Genomic DNA, 26,991 nt, shown 5'->3' with positions numbered 1-26,991 from the left:
AGGAAAAAGGGCAAATTTGACGTATCGATGTCGATGCGGGCGCTGGGGCCATGACCCTGTTCTGCTGGTTCTAATCAATGGTCACCTCAACCTTCAACATTTCCTGCAGAGAGGAATCCCTTGTGTGTGCCAATGCTGTCTGACTACTTTCCACTGTCTTTGTGTATAGGCTCAGACAGAACGCTGCATTTTGTGACTGTACATAGTTCTATTCAAATGAGGCAAGCTTTAGTGGTCCAGTGCAGGTGCTTTTAATGATCTTGGTTTTATGGCGCTACGTAAAGCATGACGTTAAAAGATTTCGTGACCAGAATGCTTACTGGGCAAAGGGGATATGGCGCACAGCTTTATCCCTTACTCACAACAACCACCCCCCCCCCCCCTCCCATGAGCTCATCCCAGTTCTGCACTGTAAATTTACGGTGCCTGCAGAAATGCAAGCTGGGCTGTTTTGCATATTAGCGATCACCCCCCAGGGACACAACTATACGTAGATCACAGATTTGTTCAATGTAATTTTCACAATTGACTGATTATTTTTAAATCAAATTGATTAAGGTGAAAGGGTGGTAGATGTTATACACATGAGACTAACATAGACGAGTTGATTGTTCTTGGGTATAAAAAAATCCAAGCAAAATCTGTATGAAAAGGTTGTAGTGGTGTGAAATTTTTAGCTGATCTATTAGTTGAATCTAGCTTTCCAACAAAATAGTTTCTGTAGTCAAGGGCATGTGGACACTGTGTCAACACCCTCGGAGGAGAAACGTGTGTGTGTGTGTGTGTGTGTGTGTGTGTGTGTGTGTGTGTGTGTGTGTGTGTGGCAACAGCCAAACACTGAACACAAGCAAACAGGGCTAATCTCTTAATTAAGCCTGTGTAACATTGTCTCACTCCTAACCTACACCACCATCGCCACACACACACAGCCAGGATTAGAAGCTTTCCTATGGCTTCAAAAGACAGGCTTATTCCCTCACTTATCCTAATGGATAGGCTCTATCAGCACAAATCATTTCATTTCAGATGGCGAGCCGCAGCACTCATTGAGTCATTAGGTCCTCTCATGAGTCAGCCTATGGAGATCTCTTCAGCTATTACCAGTGAGGATACAGCATTTTGTCGAATTGAGAATAATTTCGAGAAAATTGTAAAACAAAAGCTTCTTATTCTCATGGCAGTCCTTGTATCAAACCTCATTTGCATTTACATAACCCTGTCAGACATTTTTCCTCAAACAGAGAGATGAGCTGGGAATCGTTAATGCTATGCGTCAGTGACTCTGCTTTGTAAAACTTATTGTTGGAAACTTTTTAGTCTTTTAAAAATGTTGACTGACATTGACTGACTGTCTCTGCTTATTGAAACCCATGTGGCATACAATCTACGTAAAAGTATAGAATGATTGTTAAGCAAAAAAAACTTTTGCTTTACGTAAGTCATCATATGTTTAGCAAATACGAAAAAGAAGAAGAAGAGATATTTACTACGTTGTACAGAATCCAAGAACGGACGTGCTTGCAATAATTTTTTAATGTATATGAACAACATTTGTCAACCAGCATTCCTTCCTTCCTTCCTGTAGATTTTCATTGCGATGAACATTTGCAAAGGTCCTCACTGTTTCTGTGACCCTCTCAGTTTAATAGCTTCCTCTGGATGACTACAGTAGTATATAGGCTAGGTGGCCTCCAGCTTTGCACTGGGCTAAACCTGTTATGATGCAAGGCTTTTAACACTTTCCCTTGAGACTTTTAAAGAGTTCAAGGCAGTGGCCATTGAAGCATTAGAGCCCTACGTTTATATTACATTTATAATTGGCAGAAGATGTGCTGTGGGCCACCGAAAGGTTGTTAGATTTCAAATATATCATTTATAAATATATGGGAGCGCATTCAGGTAGAGTGGATGTCTAGACCTAGAATTGTTTAAAGAACTAAGCCATCAATTAAAAAATAATAGGGGATGGTGATAAGTATTTTGGCTGATCCATAAAAGACAAGAATCCCAATCAGATGCAACAAAAAAAGAGACAAAGGTATGAGCTGTCACTCCCACATATATTCTGTTGTTGTTTGAGTACAGGCTTGCGAGGTTCATCTCATCCTACTCAGCCTCTGCCTGCTTGTGTTCCATCATACACTCATGTTTGGAAGTGGCCGACTTATTACTATAGACCTTGTCATTGACTTATTGGCACCTGGGAGGCATCAGGAAATCATCAAAATGATTATCTCTTTTGTTTTCTTTCTGCCAAATCATAAGCATATGTTCTTAGATGTATGCAGGTTTAGTTCAAAAGCAATGGCTCACATAGACTCAATGATACGTTGTTGGTAGCAGCTAGCCTATTGTTGATGTCGTCCATATTGTCATACAATACATAATTTGCCATTCCCCCTATAACAACACGTGTTTATTTTTCTTCTTTCTAATCCGACACCACTAACGCCAGCGTTTTGGATTGTTTAGTTTAGTTTATGGACAAAAATAAATTAGCTACAGCGAAACCTGTTTTGAAAAAAAGACCGGGATGCTTTATGTGCAATATGATAAGTGCCAGTAGATATGAAAGCAAATGAATGGGTAATTGTATTCTGAAAATCAGACAAAGGTTGGCTGCAATCAAGTGTATTTGTTTTGCCTCGCTGCAAAATCAGAACTGCATATCTCTGGCTGCCGGGATGTTGCCGCCTAGATTGTTACTGAGCTTTGTTGTACAGCGTGATTAATAGTCATTTTTCTCAGCACAGAGTACCTAAGTGGTGGTGGTGTGTGGGTGTATTTTTGGGCTCTGTTTTGACCCTATAAGAGAACAGGCGAGAGTGCAGCGAGAGACATGATTAGTCACTGGTGTTTCTGGCTGCTGACGTAAAGCCCTCATGCTGGTCACAGGGTGCGTTCATGTAATCAAGGACACATTCCAGAGCTGAGATGAGTGGGCCGCGAAAGATACTACGATACATATGCACTTAGGTAATAGAGGATTTAAAATGGACAAACATGGAGAATTACTTTCTCTTTCTCTCTCTCTCATCTATATTTAACTATTGAAGAGTCTGCACACAGTATAAATCATCTCTAGAGATGAATGCAACAGAATTGTGCTGGCTGGGGAAAAAGTATTAAGCTTACAACAGTTTTTTATTGGATGAGGATTTATAATGCACTATTAATATTGCCTTCCCTAAGTGCCCAAAAATGAACACACATTTTCTCAGTGTGTGCAAAACAAAACCATATAGCAATAGCACTTAAGTTAGGGTGACCAGATGTCCCGCTTTGTGCGGGACAGTCACGCATTTCCATTACTTTTCACACGTCCCGCAAATTGAGACGTTGTCTCGCATTGTTATTGACAGTGAGCCCCCCTTTTTAAATGCGTGTTTTATAATCTGGCATTTATCCGATAGCTGTGAGGATAAACAGCAGTCTCAGTTTCTGTGTGTGTGTGGGTGTGCGTCTCTCCGTTTGTCTCTGTGTGTGTGTGTCTCCGTTTGTGTGTATCGCGCTGCCGGGGCTGCTGGGCTCAGTGGGCTCTGTGAAGGTGCTGCCTGCTTCAGCGTTTACCTTCCTGTTACTTCAAAATAAAAGCCAACTCACGTTTGTCAAGTGAAATGCTAATGTGAAGCCAGTGAAATGCTTTTAATGTGAAGCCGCAGCCTTAATGCTCTATTTGTTTAACAGTAGCTAACTTAACTGCTGCGCGCTGATCTAAAGATAGTGTTTTTTAATATAGAAAGCCGTGTCTCTGGCATTACCGGTGGTGACATGTTTAGTTTAGTTTATTTATTTAGCACACATTAACAATTAATGGTGCAAGGAGGGAACGAAGCCCAATGGGCTTGTACAGAGTTCCACCCCTATCAATAATCACAATGAAATCATATTCAGGCTAACAAATAAACTCTAGAAATTAAGGAGACAAGGTACATAAATACTCAAAATAATCAAAAATAGATGGAAAAAAAAAAATTTGATAAATACATGTCAAAGATAATGAAAAAATTAGAAAGAAAAAGAAAAAAACAAAGGAGAAGACAGGAGGTTATTAGAAGATTCACAAAAAGATAAGATGTTTTTTAAGCTGCTTTTTAAAGAGTGAGTGGGATGATATGGATCTTAAAAGAGGAGGTAAGACATTCCATAAAGCCGGGCCTCTATAATATATACTAAATTGATGATGTGATGTGCGGGAAAAGGGTAAAGATAAGTTGTTATTGGTGCTCTGTCTAGTGCGATGTGAATGTACGTTAAATGAATAAGTAAACAAAGTCTGAAAGCTTTCCGGGAGATCTTGGTTTCTGTAAATAAACTTGTGAATGAATAAACATATGAGATAGATATTCAATTTGTGAATTGGAAATATATAAAAATTAATAAAAAGTGGTGCTGACGGAGCATATCTGTTTGAATGTGAGATGAATCTTAAAAATCGCTTCTGAATAATACATAATTTTTTGAGATGGTTGGGATATGATGCTGCCCAGACCAGATTACAGTAGTTCAGGAAAGGAAACAAAAAACTATAATATAAAGTTAAATGGGCAGAAGGATGAATTAAAGGACAAACTTTCCTTAATATGCCCATCATCTTTGTGGACCTTTTGCAAACCAGGTCTATGTGATTTGACCAATTAAGTCTTTCGTCAACTAGAATTCCCAAAAATTTAGTAGCCTTTACTTGTATAATTTCAGATCCGTTAATAAGTACTTTTGCTTGTTCTTTGGGGTAAGACTTGTTTATGTTGCAAAAGATCACAAAGTTACATTTCTTCACATTAAGTGTTAATTTATTAATTTGAAACCATTTGGCAATAGAGCATAATTCATCATTCACACAGTCAATCAAATAATTAAAATCAATATGAGTTGCTATGAGATTAGTGTCATCAGCAAATAATACAGGAAAAAGATGTTTGCAAGACATGGCTAAATCGTTTATATAGATCAAAAATAATAAAGGGCCCAGTATTGAGCCCTGTGGCACCCCATGTATAATTCTGGACTTGGTAGAAGAATAGCCATTAAGCGACACATACTGTTCTCTGTTAGTTAAGTAATTCTTAAACCAGTTCAGGGCAATATCCTCCACTCCATATCTATTTAATTTGCTTATCAGAATACTGTGGTTAACCGTATCGAACGCTTTACTTAAATCCAAAAATATCCCAATGGCAAACTCACCATTGTCCATAGCTGTTGAAATTATATTAGTTATCTGGAGTAATGCATGCTCTGTTGAATGTTTTTTACGAAATCCATACTGGTGAGCATATAGGATCCTATTATCAGTTAAGTGCTTGGATATTCTTGCATAAACTAATTTCTCCAATAATTTAGAGATGCAAGGCAGGATTGATATAGGTCTATAGTTCCCGAAATCATCAGTAGCACCTGTTTTGAAAATAGGGATAACTTTAGCAATTTTAAGATGGAGGGGAATAATTCCAGATTGGAGTGATAAAGAAAGAATATGGGTTAGCGGTTGAATTAAATGATCAGTGGTTTCTTTTAACAAAATGCTCTTTATGCCATCATGACCTGGGGCTGAATTCTTTAATTCCATGATGATATTATGGACTTCCTGTGTAGTTGGAGGTACAAAGGTATTGAGAGGAGGATATTGCCCCTTAATCAAGTTACAAGGGTTCTCATTTGTACCCAAGATACTTGATGCCAGATCACAGCCAACATTAACAAAAAAATTATTAAAGCCATCAGCTATTTCGTTAGGGTTTGAGAGAATTCTCTCTTTCCCACGCATCTCTACAGGTGCAGTTACTTCTGATTTCTTGTGATTCAACAAATGATTAATGAGGTTCCAGGTTGACTTGATATCGTTTGAAGCTTGAGTGAATTTTACTGCATAATAATTTTTTTTTGCTTTCCTTATATCAGCTATAAATTTGTTTTTATATTTCTTATACATTTCTATGCTAGAAGGGGTGGAGTTCGTAATAGCTTTCCTATAGAGTTTATTTTTTTTACGGGAGCGTTTCTTCAGATCTTCAGTAATCCAAGGTCTCCCTTTAGAATAATTAGTTTTAGATTTAGGGCTGATCAAGGGAAAAGATGATTCTAGAGCAGAATTAATAAGTACTATGAATAGGTGGTATGCTGCAACAACATCATTTAGCCCAAGAACCTCATCCCAGGAGACATACCTGATGGCTGTTTTGAAAGATTCCAGATTATTTCTAGTGAATTTACGAAATTTAAATTGGCCACAAGTGGAATCAATACCTTTAGAGTTAGGAGGATCAATAGCATGAACAATCTGGAATACAGGAAGATGATCTGAAATATCACACATCAATAAACCCGAAGTGATTTCATAATCAAGAGAATTAAAAAGAATGTTGTCGATTAAAGATTCTGATGATCTAGTAATACGAGATGGCTTGGTAATTAAAGGATAGAAATGTACAGAGTAAAGTGTGTTCAGAAAGACTGTCGTGGATACCAGATCATCTCTGAGCAAGTTAATATTGAAATCACCCAATAATGCACATAATTTATTTTCCTTGTTAATGATTTCTAAAGTAGAATACAATGCGTCATTAAACGTATTTATATCTGAATCAGGTGGTCTATAAATACAGCCGACTATAATGCTTTTTTTACCTAATGCAATGTCAATAAATACAGTTTCCACAAGTGTCGTATCAAACTCAACACTCAAATCCTTTCTTGTGATGAAATTATAAGCATTAGAGACGTACAAAGAAACTCCTCCTCCTGTTCTGTTGTTTCTGCAGGAGTGAGTGGAATTATAGTTCAACAAAGGATAAAGACTGATAATATCATCGTTTAACCATGTTTCAGAAAAAGCTAAAACAGAAAATGAGTGTAACAGTGTTGATAAATATACTTTCAAACAATCATAGTTTTTAGACAGACTGCGGATATTCAAATGAAGAGTAGAAAATAAATATTTGTCCCCCTCATGAAACATACTATTGAGCTGTAATTCGGTGAAATAATCACACGACAGTTTGGCAGTATTTGAGGCATTATAAATCATATCAGGATTAAAAAAAGTCTCATAAATTCCATCATTGTCCGTATTAAGCTCAAATGGGTTGAATGCATGAGAGAATGTTGCGGCGTTTAAAGGAGTTAAGTCAGTAGAGGACATAGAGTAGGACAAGTTTCATACCTGTGGGTCGAGACTCTTGAGTGACAAGGAAAACTTTTGGCCAGACACTGGTGAAGACACGGTCCATAACATTTTAATAAAATATAATGGATCCTTACGGTGATCGCGGGAGTAGGCCAGCTGCAGTGACAGACAAGCTGTCCTTTAAGTTTCCTCAAACTGCTCCAGTTCATTGATCTCTCTTATGAGAAGCACCTTTTCTTCCTCCGGTGAGGCTCCATTAAGTCTAACAAAGACCTTACAATTCCTTGACCATGTTGCCTTGATTTTTTCTTCTTTCCTGAGTCTGCGGGCTTCTCTGGCGATATCCGCATTTTTTTTCGTGAGGTGCTCGTTTAAGTAAACACCGGTCCCCTTCAGCTTGCGTCCTTGCTTCAATAACTCGGATTTATGTTTTCTACTCACAAATCGTATTATGATCGCCGGAGGCTGCTGCGCGTTGGTTTGCTTGCGGGGGAGAAGGTGACACGCCGCGATGTGTTGTTGTTGAATGGGCAGGTCCCTGTCGCTGAGGAACCGAACGACCTGGGTCTCCAGCGTCTCCAACTCGGTCTGCGGGGAACTCACCCCGGCTGTGACACTTGCATAGGAGCGGTGTCTGGTCCTCAGACCGGTGACCACCACATCCTCCATGCGCGAGCACCGCTCCAATTCATCCACTCTTCCATTCAGGTTTTTTATTTCCCGATCCTTTTCTTTGTTCTCATTTTTAAGACTGACCAGTTGCCTTTGGAGGCCGTCTACCTGTTCAATCAGCTTAAGTATCTGTGATTGCTGCGTGGCAATTTTGCCAATCTCTTGTTGGATGTTGCTGAGAGATTGCTTAATTTCATCCATCTCTTCTTTTGCTTTTTTGGGGGGCATTCTTCTTTCAAAAAACAAATTAAAGAAGTACGTTTGAACTCCAAACTTTAGTTAAACAGCTCAGAGGAGCTGCACAGGTAGCAGAGCTGTCAGCCATCTTGCCAAAATGATGGCTGACAGCACAAAAATGACATGGGTTTATTTTGCTAAAAAAAACGGCACTTTGTCCCGCATTGTCCCGCACAAACGTAGTCTTTGTCCCACATCTGGTGAATTGGGATCTGGTCACCCTAACTTAAGCCCCTATCTCACTGGGCTGCGACTGTTTGCGACAAGTTGGAGACTGCATTCGCAAACGAGTCTCTAAACTGTCTCCAAACGTTCGCGGAGGTCTCAATTTCCTCGCATGAGTCGCAGAGCCGCGCAGTCTTGTCGCATGAATTTTGAACATGTTCAAAAAAAGTGTGCGACAAATCTAGTCTCAGAGTGGTCGCAGGTGTGTCGCACGCGTCGCAAACCCTTCTCAATTTAGTCTCCGCGAGTCAGAAAGTGTGAGAAGTGTGAGACAACTTTGAGAGGGTTTGGCGAGTGTTTGGCAACGTATGAAACTAAATTGCGACTGCTTTGAGACAAGAATGAGACTGACATTCCGTTCGTGCGACACTCGGCAGACGTTCGTGAGACATAAATGCGAACTCCCGGCAAGGACATTCGCAAACGTGTCGTGAGGAACCAACTCAGTGAGACTGCAAGTGAAAATTGACGCAAATTGGCATATTTTGTCGCAATTTTGTGTCTCCAACTGGTCGCAAACAGTCGCAGCCCAGTGAGATAGGGGCTTTAAGGAGAACTTTATTGTGTATCAGTGCTACTTGGGATACGATGTTTTTTTGAAAATTATTCAAGAGAGGTCAGGTGGATGCGAGTGTCTTGTATCTTGCTTTAATGGTGTTTTTGTCGGATTAGGCTGTTATGAGGCAATATTTTCTAAGAGATGATGCCTTTTTTTACCATGATTGTGCTCTAATTCACATCATCTTAAGATTTGAGATTTTCATTTAGTCATATTTTGAATGAGAAGAATTTCTCTCTTAAGACTTAAAAGGGCATAGTCAAGCAATTCTGAAGCCTAATTCAGTTCCATAAAAGGTGGGTGACCCGAAAGAGACAGATTTTAAAAAATAAAGTTCAAAATTGAGGCTGAGACGTCCTGACTTTTAGTCCCTACCGAGCACCAAATATGACAGATCCATTAATATGAACCTCCACCTCTCCTAAATCACCACTTCTCTGAAACTCTACACCTACAATTTGTCAGTCAGGCTTTCAGGCCTGAGCTGAGACATGATTGGGGTTATTTTTTTGTCAGATTTTGGAAAGTTGAGGACTTATGCTACGATTAAGAACTATTACAGGAAGGAGAAATATGTGTGTGCTCCTTTATCTAAAAAGCAAAGATCACTGTGCGCCCAGCTACACTCTGGAATCTTGCCCCTGCACCTGGAGACAGGACTTTACCGCGGGGTCCCAGAGGAGGAAAGACTCTGCGATTATTGTTCCATTGATGTGGAGAACAAGTTTCATTTTCTGTTTTATTGCCCTCTGTACCATGGGTTGCGTCAGAGATTGTTCGATCAGTGTGGTGATGTTGATTTCATGTGGATGAATGATGCAGACAGGCTATAGTGGCTCTTTGACTTTAAGGTATTTGCCCTTGCTGGCTATCTGGAGAAGGCCTGGGCCAAGAGAACAAAAAACACTTATAAATTAGATCTTTATGTTTTCTTTTCTTTTCTTTTCTTTTCTTTGCATCTATTTCCTTGTTGTCCTACTGTGAAATGTGATCACCATTTACAGGAAGTGAATGTTATCATTTTAATTTGATACAGTTGTTGGTGTCTTATAATCCAGAAGGGGATGGGTCCTTGTTTGGACATGACACAATAATAAAAAATTCATTCATTCATTCATTCACAGAAGACATGATAGAACTACTGAATGAGTAGGCTTCAATTATACCAGCTACAAGTGAAATGAAAATGACCTTACCTTAGGTTGTATAGTGATTCAAATCAAATAAATGCCTAAATAATTATTGCATCTAATTTATACATTCAAATAAAGTCATCATATAGTTTGGTGGGTTAAAAAAACATAAAATTAATACATTTTAAATAAATTGAAGAAGTGTTGATATCCTTCACTTCAGTAACAGTAAACATACCACATTGTTAAAATACTTCCTGCAGAGAAATGTGAGTGTCCTCTGAGTCTTATACTACTATACATGATACCATTGGATTACTATTACTGATGCATCACTGAGTAAGCAGCATTTTACTACCAGTTTTAACTACGATACTATTGGACAGTTTAATCTATAACAATGCATAATCTTTAAAAGCTGATCTTGGGTAATATGTAGTTGAGTAAAAATGTCTAACTCTGAAATAAAGTGGAATATACAATTAGAAACACTCAAGTGAAGTACTGCAATAATGTGTATGAACCGTATGAACCTTTAAGAACAGTACTTGAATAAAAGTACTGATTTCCCTCTCATAAGATATTTCAGGCAGCAATATACACTGCAAATTTTTTTTAAAGACTGGTCACTTCCTTCAAGCTTGAAATAGACAGAAGACTTTGGATCTTTGTCTCACTGGACCATTTTCTTTACAATTCAAAATATACCTCAGGATTTTTAAATTGGATGTGATATTTTTATTCCACATAATCTCAATATCCACACCTTGAACCTTTATCTGATTTGCTGGAACTACGACTCCCAAGGAATGCATGGGAGTGGGCCATCACCAAATAAATGATTCATAAATCGCCCAACTGAGCCTCTCATTTATTTATTTAAAGCTACCATATTATACACTTTTCGGTTCTATTATACACCATATTATACGGTCTTAGTGGTCCCTAATACGTTTTTCTTTAATTGTTTGCTGAAAAAAACTTTCAGATAATTTATTGTACTATGCTGATGTTCGGCTAATCTCACAATGGCCTATTTTTTTAAAAGAGCTGCAGCTCCCCTCGTAAATATACAATCTTTGAGCTCCCCCCGCCCCCTGTCCGGAAGCGAAGCCAGATACGCCTCGCCCTCTGTTTGTCAGGGCTGTGGACCAATAAGAAATAGGGGTGTGGGCTGCACAGTGGAAGCTTCTGGCTTTCCAGTTTTTGAGGTCAGAAAAGGGGAGAATTCTGACTGGAGTATATTGGGGGGGGAGGGGTGGGGGTTTCAGAAAGGGGGAGAGTGAGAAAAGGAGAGATTGTTATTTTTTAAAATATTTTGGCAGTCTCTAGGCACACCTTGGACCCATAGATATGTTAGAACACATTTAAAAAGTGCATTTAGCATAATATGTGACCTTTAAATCTTGATTTTAAGAGAGGTTAAAAAATCAAGCGAGCTGCTTTTCTGGCTGTTTTAATGTGATGCAGAAAACATAATTGGAAAGTAAAATAGTTATATTATTTACTTTCCAGGGTCTAATTGTTTTCTTCTTTTTCATTCACTTTTTACGCTGACTAAACCAAATGTTGTGTTTATCTGATTATCCGCGCCCCTGGAACCCCAAACCCCTGACTGAGCAAAAACAATTAAGACTTTGGCCACAAAGAATAGTCTCATTATGTTATTATGAAGCTGTGGGCCCTCTTGGCCCAACACAAGCTCAAACATGATCCTAGTCATTTGGATAATTCCAAAGACAAGCATCTGGAGTCCCAAGAGAGCAGCCAATTTGAGAGTATTTTGAGGTGTGGAAAGGGATTGGAAATTGGCAAGAAACAGAGAATAGAAAGAGACTGAGAAAACTACATTAATGAGTCGCCCCACCTACCTATTCACTGCCTTCCTTGAGGCCATTTTCCTTTTGTATTTAGAATCATTAGGTAACCAATACTAACCATGTATGCCTGGGGGGTAAACATCAAGCTGCAAAGTAAATCATAATCAGCCTGGCAAGGTCTATGTGAGTGACCCTCATATCGAATCAGTATAGCTCCTGTAGGTTACCGTTGCACATTATTTTAGTTATAAATAAGTACAAGGCGTTTAAAAAGCTAATGGGGCACAATGTAAGAAGAGATAATACCCAAGTGGCTCTAATTGTAAGAATGGCTTATTAAATAGTGGGGCTTTGGGCATCATCAGATATATGCTGGAGGAGAAATAAAAGATTGTGTAAAGAACTGCTAATCCACAAAGGGGTGTAACATTGGCACTGACTGTGGCAGTGGGAGGGAGGGAGGACGCCATGGACATTATGACTTTATCTTGTTTCGTCTGTTAGTTACCGGGAAATCTGAAAAAAGTCCTTTAAAGGATATAAATTACATTTATCAAAAGACTAGGCCGTTATCCAAGGAACAAGGTCATAACTGAAGGAACCATTTGTCCAATTATGAACCACTTTTGCTTTGGGCTCATGAATCCTAAACTGTGATGCATAGACTCCTGGATGTTGTGCTGAAAGCCTATTGTAAATACATTGTTTATTAAAGACACTGTTAGAGGCTACACATTTATTTAGGAAATAGCTTTATCACAAATCTTCCCAGAAATGTACTCAAATAGGAAGCAAACCGGGTAAATAATTTAGATGACAAAGAGAAAAAGCTTTTCATTTTTTTTCAGAATCGACATTGTATCAATTACCTACTGATTTATTCATCACCTTATAAAGCGGATTAGTGCAATTGTAAGCAAACAGTACTTAGAAATCCAGCTACATAGCAACATTAGCATTCATTTGTGGTCAGTCTAATGCTTATCGGCTGGCTACCTTCCCCAACTGTCTTTCAAAGGGTGTATTGTATGAAACCATTCAAAAATCCCATAGAACCAGTGTCAGGAATTTGGAGGGCAGTAGGCTGGGGTTATGCACTCTTAGACTGCTTTATAATGTGTTTCGAGTTTTAGTTTTTCTATGCATGATGTTGTCTATCTTTGATAAAATGTGCTCAATTATATTTATCAAATAAAATTGGTGTTGCACTTCACTGATAGTGCTGTTCTAAAGTGCTGTTTAACCGCATGCATATTCACAAATGAAGTCCACTCCTTCCTTTCGCCCCTCAATCTCCCTAGACACTCGTGGTGCCTGAAGACCTCTCAACCTCTCACTCCCACTGCGAGCACAAAACTAGCTGCAGAGAACAACCCTCATGGGGACCAAACTCTCTTCATTAGCAAGCATTCCTTTTTTCCCCCAAGCTAAGCCTGCCCACAGCATAGGGCAGAGTGGGGAAAGGCCAACCTGCAGCGTTCCATTAAAAACTTAACCGGGTTAGTGGGCAAGCAAGAACATCTAACAGCGCCACGATCAAAGACTGAACACACAATTCAATATGTACTGTACATGTGTGAGCACACACGCCCGCCCGCGCACACACACACACACACACACACACACACACACACACACACACACACACACACACACACACACACACACACACACACACACACACACACACACACACACACACACACACACACACACACACACACACACACACACACACACACACACACACACACACACACACACACACACACACACACACACCTTGTATGAAATAAATTGAAACCATTTACACTTGAAAAACAGCTGGACCACTGAGATATCTCTAAGTCTGGACATTTCAGCAGGTTTATTATGGGTATCTAAATCCAAATAGCTTTTGCATCCAACAGTTCCATTGGCCGCAGGCTTGTGTTATCTAGAGAAAGGGAGGCAAATCCAAAGCACCTTCCCCTTATCACCACATAGCCTTTGATGACATAAGGGTGAATGTTGTCAATACGGGAACCCCGGGCAATTACAGGCCTTATCTTCATGCCTGGCATACATAGAGTCCACTTTATTACAGGCTTTTAGCTGACACCTAACTAACCTCAACCTTTCCCATTGCATCATCACCACTAATGCAAAAAAATACTTGATATATTTGAATTGTTAAACCACGATGTTACCCTCATTTAAAGCCCTTTAGCGCTTCCATTAGAGAGGAGATGCAGTGAATGACAATGAGACAAAGGACGTTGGTGGATGCACAGGAGGAAGGTTATCTAATGCACTAACTATTGAAGGACAGCGGAGTGCACGCTGGTTTGAAATTATTTAAAAGTACATGGCAATTAATAGAAATAAAGTGGGCTCTCTTTCCAGCCTAACTGCGTGACAAAAATTTAATTTTGAGTTTTCATTTCTCGATTTGTTTATTCATCCTTCCTAATTCTTGTGCCAGCTTCCAGAGGGGCTATTCTTTAATTTGAGGGTTGAACTAGTGAACTGCATGCCTTGGTTAAAGACACATTCAAATGGTATATCTACATTTTGGTTAAAAAAAGGTTTATAGTCAATATGAAAATGCTTTTTAGTTGAGGATAGTGAGGGATAGGTGCATGCAGCGTAGGGACGAATCCAGACAGATGTATAAAATAAGAACAATTTAATAAAATATACCGTACGTAGTATATTAAATGTATCATATTTTTAGTAGACGTAGAGGCCTTGATCTTGTAACATGGTGTTTTCCTAAAAAGAAAAAAGCTTATGCAGCCTTGAACACTTCAGTGCATGCTCACGCAACACCCAGGTATGTCTGACATAAGCCTGGCCAATGCTTCTATTGCAGAGCAGTGTTAGGAGATAAGTCTTTCCCACAATTCAACACAGTCTACTGCTCTGCACTAATCCAGTGGTCGGCCGTGAGGTGCCTATGGTTTTAGGACTCCCTTTGATCAGCAGAGACAGCATGACAGTCGGTTAACAGGTCATATTAACAATGAATGGGACTGATACGAATAATATGACACATTCTTGAATAATATGACACATTCTGTCAATTTCATCATACATACTTAATCATATCCTTTTATCCTTAAAATAATCAACCTTTCAAAGTGATATTATTTCTCTTTTATGTGCAGTTACACCGACATGCTTCTAGAAAACGTGATTTAACGGCTTTATTATCTGTATAACTTCCCCTCGGCTCCTGTGTTTTTCATGTCATCTGATATATTGTTGATCCCACTTTTATGTTCCAGTACAAATTTACAGTACTCATTATATACACTTCCACAAGCTGTGGTTTGAACAGGGCACTCAGGCAATGTGGCAATTACCAGAAATACAGCTCTGGAAAGAATTAAGAGACCACTCCAAATAATCATTGTTTCTCGTTTTACTATTTAAAGGGATGTATTTGAGTAGAATGAACATTTTTGTTTTAACACTATACACTACTGAAAACCTTTCTACTAAATTTTTCCCCCCAAAAAAATATGTTCATTAAGAGCATTTCTATTAAGTAATGTAGAGATGAAGATTTGAGAAAAAGCCAGACTGGTCTCTTAATTTTTTTCCGGAGCTGTATGTCACCCAAACCAATGAGTTGCTGTCCATGGTGCTGAAACCCTTCCAGGATCCAAATGCTTGTCTGGCAACGCAGACAGCACCAAGTAAAAAAAAAATCCTGCTTTTCTCTGCCTTTGAACATGTGCATCTTCTGACAGTCACATGATGGGTTACTTATCTTATGTACAGTACCTCCACTGCATTCATTAAGATGAAGGATTTTCTTTCCGTTTACATTTTTTGTTTGTAAGAATTGATGTCCGGGTCCAAAGGGCTAATGAGCTTTAATTGTTGATGATGGTTAATTGTACCTACTGTGAGACATCCCATGATGTTACCATAGTAACACAGCAGGTGCTAGCCAGCTTCCGTGGGATGATCTATGGATGTAGTGTACAACACGCTACCAATGAGAAATACGTGACAAAGCTGCCAATGTACAAAGATAATGCTTTGTTCCTGGCTTCAGGCTTCACTATTTTAACGTATTTGTTACAGTTTTTCATTTAATTTCGCTAGCATTAGTTGACTTTGCTCGAGAGAAATAGTTCAAATGGACAGCAAAGGTAAGGTTGTTGATACAGCAAGCATCAGGTGTGTATGATATGATCAAAGCTCTCTAAGGGAGCGCGCACACACACACACACTCCAGGCTGTGTGTGTTGCGGTGTGGCCACAGAAATAATCTCAGCAGAAAGGTGTGAAAGTACAGGAGGCAGGGAGAGGGAGGAGCTGACAGGGAGACCAATGCACGGGGATGGGTCTGCAGGGGAGTATAGTCTGGAAGCAATGGACAAAGGGTCAGGCTCTGTTTACTGAATATATACCAGTCATATGATGGATGGGGGGCGGCCGGGGGAGATGAGATTTAAAGTGAGGGGAGGTGAGTGAGTAGGAGAAACAGGAGAGAAATAAGCCTCATTTGTTTGAAAAGGGTGAAAGATGGATGAGATGACCAGACAGAAAGGTAAAGAGCCTGTTGAAACGTTATGGTTTTTGATTTATTTATGGCGCCAGGAAAGGGCCATCTGACTGCTTTAGGATTCAACACAGCAAGGCCACCAGCAGTTAACCTGGAGAGACATTCAACAACATCAACGATCGGTTGGCAAAGGCCTTGTTAGAAGACAAAAACAGCACAACAACAGAGGGATGGGTCAGGGCCATTGGAAAGCAGGACCACACAATGGTGCAGACACATTGTGTGGCTTCGGGAATTGTATGTGTGTAAACAAGGTCTGAATACCCAAGCTAAAAATGTATGTTTAGTGTATCTAAAATGCACTGAAATATTGCAAAGTAGGTTTTCAGTACATTTGTAGCTATAACTTTATACTCGCTGAAAAGGGATTACAAGGATACTTTACGCTATCATTAGGGTATTTTTAATAAATGCAGTGCACTGTGAAATCTATTGTAAGTCACAATTGAGTTTAATATTTCAAGTGCACTTTTGAGAGAATGGCTGTCAAATACTTGTATTGTATATTTTCAGTGTATTCAATCAATATTATTATACTAGTGTAGTTAAAGTGCACTCATACTGATTGAGCGTCTATTACAGGTGGAGTCAGCGATTCTAGTCCCAAGCACTCTTTGTCAAAATCAGTGAATATCACCTCAGTGTCCGCTACCTGTCCGTACAGTGTGTGCACTGTGTGACTCCCATTTGCTCACATCTCTCATGTATTGTATTGGATAAATGCCTAGTAATTACTTGCCAATAATGGTCTGTGGCTGCATGTTTGAGAGGTTCAGAGGTGTCAAACAGCTGTAAATGCAATCTGTAATGAATGTATCATACAACTATAACCTCCTCTGCCAAATACAATTTTCTAGATTTTGCTCTCACAGTTCTAGATAACACCGTTGATCCCATCTGAAATCTGAATGATGTCATAGTTTCTATATGATGCCTTCAAGCTTCCTGCATTCAAGCTCAGTGATGCAGCTAGTAGTCAGAAGTAATCGGTGCCTCAGAATAGCTGACTTTTTACTTTCCAGTGTCAATATCAATGTCAATACACAGGGGGATACAATAAATATTAGAAATTCAACCTTCACATTTGCCACACAAATGTTCAGACTTAAAACCCTAAATGCAAGGCTTTGTTTTTGATCTGATGTTCTACATAGTAATACATCGGCTTTTGATATTACTTCTCCATCTCACTCTGGCACTCTCTGTAAACAGTGTATTCCAATTCCTGCAACTTTTTTGAACCTTTACCCCACTTTGTGTGCACTATTTTGCAATTATTTTCACTGTTCTGTCCAACTCTGCGTTTTGTATGTGCTCTTTGGACACTTACATCTTAAAAAAAAACAACACACACATTACCTCTGGACAAACAGATCCGGTTGGCGGCAGTAGCAGTTAAGACAGCCTGATATTCAACCATGGAATGAGCAGCCGGTCTTCGCTATGTGCAAGCTATTGAAACGTTTACTTCCTATTACATGAACCACCACTGGGCCTTGATGCTGCTAATTAATATCCTCCTACCTTCGTATCCGATCTGATTCTCATCTTGGATTCTTTATTTTTGACTTTTAAAAATACCTCCTCCTGTGTAAGAAGCAGTGAGGTGGGCTGTTTGCGTAGGAGTTAAGCCATCTACTCTCCCATCTCTTTCAGCCCCCTGCCATCAAAAGCTGCAGGTGTCCTGTCCTGTCTTTGAAACCTATCATTATTATTTCTTTTTTGCAATTATGAAATGAATGTGGATGTTCTTGAGCCCTATTAAAACACTGGAACACAGTATTTTCAGTCAGTCTGTCTCTTGTGATGAAATATTAAATTACAGCTTGTTTCAGTGATCGAGGTGTCATATAATTAGACCTGAACTTTAAATAAGTTTAGCTTAAAATTATAATAATAAATAAACTAAATAAGGTGTTTTTCGTGCTGCAATCAGTGGATATTTAAATACAGACAAGACATTGTGATCAACATACATTGAAGCAATGAGACAATCTAAAATATGTGGGTTTCTCTTCTAGACCATCATTACTGTCATGGCAGGACTAGTGCAGGGACATAATGAGTCCGTTGCTATGGACACCATATATTACCTAAGTTATAAAGTAACAAGATGTTTCAACTTCAAAGGAGACTGTCAGTGCCCGGCTGTTCAACCTGAAAGGAGATGGGGGAAAAGGACCCACACACTGCACACTAACTCATTAGACCTCTCCTGCTCACACAAAAAGACAAGGCTGTGGAGTTTTTTATGTATTTTTTACCACTAAAAGCACAATGTTTTTTTAAAAAAGTAAATCGCCATGTTGGTGTTCTCATGCACAAGATGGTTGTGGATTTTCAATATAATGTGCCGAAAATACCGCAGTGGGCCAACATGTGTATGGAAGCAAGTCAATATGGATGTTTAATATATATATATATATATTTGAATAGGGATGGAAATGTATTTTTTAGGCCGTTAGCATATTCACAAAGTATTGCAGTGAGCCGAAACTTTCTTTGTTTACGATAAAAACTCCTCAAGGCCCCTTCAAGGTAGTCAAGGTTGTTTTATGGGGATGGAAGTGAAATTAACATATTTGTTAGACCGTTACAAAATACACACAGTGCCTTGAGGTGAGCTCAAACTTTCTTTGCTTACAAGAGAAAACTCCTCAGGGCTCTTTCAAGGTTTGTTCAAGGGACTGTACACATTGTAAACATTGTGACCCTTGTGCATTGCTGCTGTTTAAAGCCCTGTCAAACAATTACTGCAGTTATGCTTCACCTGTTAGTGGAAAAGTGTGCATAAAAAGCTTGTTTGTGCCGGGGGGAATACAAGAAGCCTTCAATGTTTTGGCATTAATAATCGGCATGTTGGCACTCAGCGGTTGTCAGTTGACTCGGTATATTCACAGCCATCTGTGTAATAATGTTTTGCATTGATGTTGTGACACCAATCCATTGGGAACATTTATGGGGCCAAGCATGCATGTTATGGGTTTTCCATGTCCTGTAATAACGCAGGGGAGTGTTAATGAATTCCTTTGAACCATGAAAGTGTGCAAACAGCCCGGTAAACAGCTAGAGAGTTATTCAAGTGGGGGTCAGCACCCTTATTAGAAAGTGTGCTTGTGATCTTATTTCCAATTAGAGCTATCTTAAATGCTTAGAAAGTGAATGAAGTTATAGTTCGATAAGTTAGAGTCATCATTGCAGACCACGGAGCCAAATAGAAAAATTCCGACACACTTCATGTCTTTTCTAAACCCATTACCACTATAGTTTTAATGAACTATAAACTACAACAGTCTGGTTTTGTTTCAAGCAATCAAAATGGCAATCAGCAATCAAATTAAACTAGTGTGAAACAGTTTGGTGTTTAAAATGCCGTTATAACGTTTTTTGAAAAAAAGTGCCAAAAAATGAGAACAGACACAGCCCGAAAACATCAAGTTGTGTGATATATACATTTCAGCGAGACAGCTGACCTATGCAGAGCTGATACCAAGTGTCTTAATAACACAGAATTCTCTTTTTTTTTTTTTTTTTTTTTTCTACTTGGCCATGCAGTGGCTGTCTGTGGCGCTGCTGTACAGAATGAGAAATGAAGTCATGTTCTGCTCAACAGCACATGGATGAAATGAACAATGGGAACACTGGATGTCTGCTGTAGCAGGTGGATTTAAAAAAAAACATGAATTTTATGAAACAGTGTGAAACAATATCCCTGCCAAATCCCGCCTTCACTCTCCCACACACTACTGTGCTTAACAGTATTTGGATAAGTCTCGCTGCATTATCATATTATTACGAGCATATGCTGTATATTATTTGACATTCTTTCATTTACTTCCTTTTTTTTAACCCATCACATATGGCCATTTATGAATTTTATCAAGCATATTGAAATCAATGAGCTTTAAAGTATGTTGTGCTTTTGTGTCTCTCAACAGGGACACACACCTTCGACTATACGCATGAACGCCTGTGTGTGTGAATGTCTGTGGAAAAGAAAAAGAGATCTTCCTGTCCGCCAGTCAGCGTTCAGATTTCGTAAGTACACTTCCTATCTTCCCCCTTCAAACTCCATCCTTAAGAAGCAAAGCTGTACACTGTAGTATCACACTGTGGGGGGATTGTTTATACAGTAGAACAGCTAAAGCCTAAAGTCAAAGCTAAAAGGACTACAGTCTGCTCAAACAAAAGGATACGGAACCCATAATCGTTCAAGGATTAAATGCTGAATCTTTTTATCAACTTGAAACCACGGGCGAAAAGCTTATAAGGGGCTTTTTCATTTGAATTTAATGCGTCACCTCTTCTTTCTTGCTGACTGATCACTCTGCTTTAATAGGCCATTCAGAATGAGTCACGCATAATTAGTCCCAATGCCTCGCCCTCTAACCTTCTCGCTCCCTCGCCTTTTCTCAAGCAAAACATAAGCGAAATCTTGTTAGCGGTCACAAACTCTGTCTAGGATTCACACATGCAGCAGCGGTCTGTGTGTGTGTGTGTGTGTGTGTGTGTGTGTGTGTGTGTGTGTGTGTGTGTGTGTGTGCTTTTACAGGCAAGTTTCTGAGGACCAGTGTTAGCTTTTTACCACCCGAGTGAGGCGGATTTTGCCGGGTCCTCACTTCTAAAAAGACTCTATTTAGGGTTAAGACTTAGTACTAAGGGTTGATTTTAGAATTACTGTATGGTTTATGTTAATGTTAGGGTCAGGCATTTAGTTTTGATGGTGTGGGTTAGGGTAAGGGGCTAGGGAATGCATAATGTCAACTAGTGTCCTCACGAAGATAGAAATACACAAATGTGTGTGTGTGTGTGTGTGTGTGTGTGTGTGTGTGTGTGTGTGTGTGTGTGTGTGTGTGTGTGTGTGTGTGTGTGTGTGTGTGTCTGTGTCTGTGTGCGTGTGGCCTCTGCAGCTTTTGCTCACATCTGCAATTCTGCTTTGACTCCATGCCAATGAGCAGAGAGCTGATGCATAGTGGTGGGTCCTTTGTTATAGCTAGGTGCATCATCCAGTGGCTAGACGACCACAACAGTATGTGTGTGTGTGTGTGTGTGTGTGTGAGGGAGTTTAATAATGCTGCAGAGTACACGGCTGCAGTCAATACCCATAATCACATTTGCTGCAGTCATAAGCAGTTGTGTGGGAATGTACTGTACATACAATTAATATAATATTCTATTCTTCCACTTAATTAGCATATGAAAGACAATTTTCACAAGCTTAAAAGCCATGTTGTTATCCCCCATAGCATTTTTAATGGGCCCACTTATTGTCTCTGAGAGGTGACCACTTATGCTTGTTAGGACCTCCTCTATGCTGAGTCACTGCCATGTATTTTGTCGCCTCCGTGTTCAACACATGAATGTGTGTGAGCATCGGGGTAAATTGAAATGAAAAAGCCCCCTGTGTGTGTCTCTCATTTCAGCTGAGAGTAGGAACACATGCTGAGCTGATATTTACAACATGTTTGCGAGGTGTAAACTCCCTCTGGACCTGTCAGAATACAGAATCAAGACAGGATCATTCACGTTCCCGGTGTCATTTTATCTCTGCTGCAGAATTAATTATACGCCCTACATTGACTGTAGTTTCTGAGCATTATTTTAATGTTTTCTATGGAGCTAGTCCAAGCAGCTAACAAGTGTGATTATCTCATAACAACATGAGTTCTGCACCTTGGCTAAGAAGATGGTTGTACAAACAAAACAAAGAAACAACGTGAGACTTACATGTGGCACTTTGTAGTTCTGCCTATGTGAAGCTAACATACTTACGGTACTTACATGGTCCGTCCTTGCTGTTTGGGATTGTACCTCCAGGGTTAGCTGCACTTATTGAAAGTCGATTTGGATAAAAGGGTCAGCTAAACGAGGGGCACGCCGGACGCAAGTGGCTCACCGGGTGACGTCCTAACGCGCCCCACACACATCCTACCTCTACTGCGCGTCTACCTCGCGTCTGCGTCTGACTTTTTGTCACAGACTGTGAAATCAACGTAGAGCGAGCACACATCCAACCTCAGACGCACTGCTGAGGCGCGTCGGAGGCACGTCTGCAGCGACGCTCCCCTTCACCTCAGGAGGCTCGCCTATTTTTTTCTGAGAGCAGCGCGTCTCTCTCGCGTCTCTGTGCTTTAACTGATAGAGAAATACTCTACTGACAGTCATACCAGCAGCATTCACTCTAGTTACACGTTTACCCGGTGTGTTTATTTCAAAATAAAACATCCCTCAGTCGTATACGCGAATAATCCCTTTATTTCACGATTTAATTGTGCAATCAAAATCCGAGGGATTTAAAACCTAATTTTCAATTAGTTCTGGCATTTCATTTTTGGATAAATGACACATATAGAGATCCAATATAGTGAAGAAATAAAAAAAGATCATGATGAGCGCAACAGTTTTCCGTTGCTCTATCTGTGTCTACGGCCTTCTTCTTCCCCGACCACACCCCCCTCTCTCTCTCCCGTATAAATCAGTAAAGTGATTTTTGAAATACTCTGCTGAGAGTCATTTTGACTTCATACTGGCAGCTTTCGCTGTAGTTTCACCATTTCCTGGTGTGTCCCCTTCAAAATAAAACTTCCAACCAGCGAAAATATGGCAAAAAAAAAGAAAAAAAATGGCAATGGGGCGCACGGATTACTGTCCAGACTCAATATAAATCATATGCATCATAGATGACATGAAAGAACTTCATTTTTAATGGGAATTATCTATGAAAACTCTATGTAGAAAGATAGGGCTTTTAGAAGCAGCGCTGCAGCAGCAGCTGCTGAGACGTTGCATGTGTGTCCGAGAAAAGTCCGAGAGAGGCAGCAGTAAGGTAACGCGACGCGCTCCAGAGGTAGACGCAGGATGTGTGTGGGGCGCGTTACCATTAAGGGCTTGTCGTAGCGGGAAGTTCACTACACTGTCTTTCCCCCTTTCAACTCTGTACTTGATAAAAAGTCTAAAAAATGAAAGTGTCATTCATTAATGTTAAATGTAATGTAATGAGTATTCACCCATGATAGCAGCCCTGTGAGGCTTCACTTAAAAACAACAACATTACTTTGAGCTAATGTGTACATGTTAAAGCTACAGTGCGTAACTTATGTCGCCCCCCATGAGTAATTCTTAGTGTTTACAACAACACTGTGTCGGTGCACCTACGTACATGAGGTAAGCCTTTGGTGATCGCACATGGATTCTATTCCTTCTGCTGTACGTCCAGGTTTTTTTCTAAGCAGTAGAATCGACAACTGAAACATTTCTAAGGCTCTTCTTGGGATTTCTCTTACATCAGTGTCAGGGGGCGACACCAGTTTTTTAAACTGCCATACTGAAAAATACAGACAGTGTTTTGTGGAGCTGATAGGCTTAATCAACTTGGTGTCAACTCGTTTGGCGATGGCTTGAATGTAATCAACATTCATTTATATGGAAAAGTTACGAAGTGTAGCTTTAATGTCCACATGCGTCTATTGACAATTTGAGGCCAATATGAATTAGTTCTCTATTGGACAAGCGGAAATGTTGACCTAAGGGTTATCAGAATTGATGCTGAAGTGGACAAGAATGTTTGGAACCAGATTTCATAGTGATGCATCCAAAAGTTGTTCAGGCAATTCACTCGAAAAATGTGAACTTCTTGTTGTCAACAGAGGGGAATAGGCTTTAGGCTTCGTCAGCTGGGAACCATGGAATGTCTGTGTAAAAAGTTGTATGGAAATTGTCCTGATAGCTGTTGAAATATTTAAGTCTGGACCAAAGACAGAAAGACTGGTTATAGATGTACCATTCACAGCACAAGAGACGCAAACACAACAGACTTTTCTTCCTCTAGCTTCACAGCAGCATGTTTGCCACTCCTAAATATTTCAGTATCACCGCTGGGGGAGAGAGGGGGCAGCGTCCTTCAACACTTCACAGAGATTTGAGCAAACGGTGCCTCAAACAGTGGAGAGAGACACAGAGGACCCAATGTGCCGGGGATACATGCGGCAGAGAAACACCCTCTGATCTGCCAGGGGCAACACAAACAGCTACTCAAGCATATGGAAGGTGTTGCTATGGCAGGAGAGAGAGAGAGAGAGAGAGAGAGAGAGAGAGAGAGAGAGAGAGAGAGAGAGAGAGAGAGGAACTTGTTTTTCACATGCCTCTGTGTGTGTGTGTGTGTGTGTGTGTGTGTGTGTGTGTGTGTGTGTGTGTGTGTGTGTGTGTGTGTGTGTGTGTGTGTGGTTTGCATAGTTTATGCTTTTGCTGCCTGCATGATCTGCAAGTGTGAGTTTGTGTGTGTGTGTGTGTGTGTGTGTGTGTGTGTGTGTGTGTGTGTGTGTGTGTGTGTGTGTGTGTGTGTGTGTGTGTGTGTGTGTGTGTGTGTGTGTGTGTGTGTGTGTGTGTGTGAATGCATACTGGGTGAAAATAATAGCTCAGACTGGCAGGTCAAGTACTTATTAACTCTGGAGGTACACATAAGCCACTGTTACATAATCGGTCACCTAATTATATGCAAATGCAGATGAGCCGGAATGTTCTGGGCTCTTACCATATGTCTGCATCTCATTCCTTTCCAAATGTTTAAGACTGTTAAGGGAAAATGTGGGATTTAGCAGACATGCCAACAGATATTTATCAGGACAGCACAAATTAATTGAACCGTTTGAGGTTAAGAACTGCTCCGAGGCTGTATTTAATCCTTTCCAAAGGTTTCAATCAATGATAGATGTATTTGAATACACAATAAAGCTGCATTTTAAGGCAAATTCACAGTTACAAGCAGCGGGTTAAAGGCGCAGTGAGTAAAGGGGATTTGGCTTTTTCAGAACAGACTTGATAAAAATGGAATATAATATAGTATTCATTGGTATCGTTTAAGCGTACAATCGCTTGAAAATAAAAATTGTTGTTTCTTTTATTACCTTAAAAGGAGAGCTTTATATCTATATAGGAGCTGGGTGCACCGCCACGTTGCACCGCCGGCTTTATGCGCTGTTACATATACCGGAAATGCGCGAACAATGGGAGACGAAAAATAAGTAATATAGAATAAATAACTAAATACACCTTCAGCTCACTTGATATTATGGAAAGATTTGAGACAATGTTGGATGATGCAATCTATACCTTCTTGTCTTTAAAGCCATCTTAACTTCTGTAAATTCTCCAAACGAGTAGGGGTAGACAGGAAACGTTGCAATCTAGAACTTTCAGCACGAGATGATATACCAGAAAATACACCTTTTTTTACACACTACAACTCTTAATAAGTAGCCTCGTTTTATTCCTTTGCTCTCTTACTCTAAGGGATCTGACCCGATTCAGCGGTTGTACTGATCCAATTGATTTCACACCAGTCTGCTACAGTAACAGTTTGAACTTGATATACCGTGGAGATTTCTCAACCTAACATGCTGAGCTGAACATTCATCCCCCCCCCCCCTCCCTGTTGCACTCCAGACTCCAGACTCCCTGGTCAAAGTCAATGGAGTGAACATCAGTCAGACGGACACATCAAAGGGGCCAGGCTGTATATCCTTGTTGGGGAAGTTATTCACCAGTTCAACACCAGCGGATTGATCCTAAACCCTCTAGTAGATTCCTCTTATCTTGACACAGTGACCCCCGTGTCTCGCTTCATCCCTGCCCTGCATTACCCAGCACTCAATGTTTGCTCACGCTTGCTTCACACTGCTCCACCTCTAATGGCTACCTCAATTTACCGTGCACAGTGGCTACAACATGTTTTTTTCCTTCCTTCTCTTTATAGACCAAAGTTGTGTGATGATGAGCTTACAGCAGCCATGAAACACAGCAGCTTTTTTCTTATCTCTCGGGCCCCTTGAGCTGAGCGGCTCCCTCAGATGTCTTTTCTACTCGTGCTCAGATAGAGAGATGCCAGATACTTTGGTGGTGGTGTGCTTACACAGCTTAGCCTGTGCCAGCATGTCGATATCAGGGAATGTGGTGAAAAAAAAGCAAAGATTGCTGTTAATGCTAATCACCGCTGGCAACACTGTGAAATTGCAATCAAGTCGATCGCAGGTATAGATTGTTGTTTTGTGTGAAAAACTGGCTGAAGCCTTAATTTCTCATGATCTCAGGAGGATCATAATGCTTAGATAAGGCTGGATGGAGTGCGATGACGATACTGCTTACTCATGTCTGTGTGTGTATTACAAGGGTACATCAGTGTGTGTGTGTGTGTGTGTGTGTGTGTGTGTGTGTGTGTGTGTGTGTGTGTGTCTGTGTGTGATCGTCTCCAGACTCATCAACATGGGGCTCGCCTCCTGTCACAACACTGTCTGGTAATGAGCGTCTCTGTCACACTGGGTGACACAGCACTCCAATTAATCACAGAGAGGGGGCCCGCTAATGAAGTCGTTAAGAATTCGGAGCGTTTCATCTTGACATCCACTTTTGAGCACAAAAGAAAATGACTGACAAGTGAAATATAGCTGCGAATAGGGAACGTGTGGTTGGAGCAAAGTATTAGTCCATCTCTGAAAGCACTCATGTAATGTCACCTTTCTTTTGCTATCAGTATGGTTAACTTTGTCTCAGCTCTTAAATATCCATCAAGAGAACAGTGCCTGAGTTTCAATTTCCCCTGAGCAAACAAAATCATAATGGGATCTGTATTGTCAGGTTAGGTAATCAGTATAATGGACAGAACC

The sequence above is a fragment of the Ammodytes marinus genome (genome assembly GCF_949987685.1).
Source record: "Ammodytes marinus genome assembly, chromosome: 10".
Lineage (NCBI taxonomy): Eukaryota > Metazoa > Chordata > Actinopteri > Uranoscopiformes > Ammodytidae > Ammodytes > Ammodytes marinus.
Note: the sequence above shows the minus strand (reverse complement) of the source record.